The sequence below is a fragment of the Bombina bombina genome, chromosome 11, assembly GCF_027579735.1.
Source record: "Bombina bombina isolate aBomBom1 chromosome 11, aBomBom1.pri, whole genome shotgun sequence".
Classification (NCBI taxonomy): domain Eukaryota; kingdom Metazoa; phylum Chordata; class Amphibia; order Anura; family Bombinatoridae; genus Bombina; species Bombina bombina.
The window spans coordinates 91,283,819-91,285,018 of NC_069509.1; positions in this window are offsets into that span (position 1 = coordinate 91,283,819).

Here is a 1,200-nt window from a genome sequence, read left to right on the forward strand (position 1 = left end):
TTTTCCAGGTAGTGGTCTGAATAGGAGATAGATGAATCTTCCTGTCAGGCCTAGAGATTGTGAGCTTGTTTTGGGTAGCTGAATATAGTTCCCAGCAGGGATAGAACCACGGATCCTGTACACTGTACATTTCAGGGTCTTGTCCTATTGGGACAACGAAGTCAGTAAATATCAGAGTTAATTAGAGGGGCTATTCATTAGCTATGAACATAACAAGTGAAAACTGCTGCAAATATTAAGTCTTTACTCCTGCTAACTAGAGAGTAATAGTAAAGTACTAAAGGCACAGTCAATCAGATAACACTTTACCATCCTTTAGCTTGGACCACCCAAAATCTTATAATATCTGACACTCAGGAGCTGACTTTTACCCCTCTGCAGGGGATAAACACATACAGGCATAACTCATTTTATTGCGCTTCACATATATTGTTCATTTTACAAAATTAAGGTTTACTTTGTAGCAACCCTGTGTCGAGTAAATCTATCAGCGACACTTTTCAAACATATATACACATAAAAACACAGGAATACACACACACGCATAAATATACATATATAATACACGCCACCAGCAAACCGTTTATGACTCACTCAGATAGTGGTTAGCAATCAAATATTTTTAATTAAGGTATATACACTGTATGTTTTAGACATAATGCTATTTTACATTTAATTGACCACAGTATAGTGTAAATATACCTTTTATATCGAGGAAACAAAAAAAGTTAGTGTGATTCACTTTATTGCTATATTTGCTTTATTACGGTGGTCTGGAACAAAACCAGCAATATCTCCAAGGTACATCTATATGTCTAGAATGATAATGCAATAAGAAAATGCTCCAATGTGTTACAGCATTCTTATCCTACAGATTTATGTCCCTTTAACGTTCCCAGATTCAGTAAGTGGTGCAAAGTAATTTCACATGAATAAACTGCAAGACTAAACAATCCACAGCAGCTCTTTCGGGTAGACAATGGGTTAAACTAAGACTTGATTATTTATCAACAGTTACATCTTTTTTAAAACAGGTTTAGAGAGACTACAAAAGGAAATTAAGATAAACAATAAATAGAAAAAATAAAAAAGACAAAAAAGGAAGAGAAAACTTGCTGAAGCTTATTAGGAGAAATGGTAAAGAATGGAGAAAGGAGGCTTAAAAATGTTACCATAAGAGAGCTGACATCTCCTTCCTTG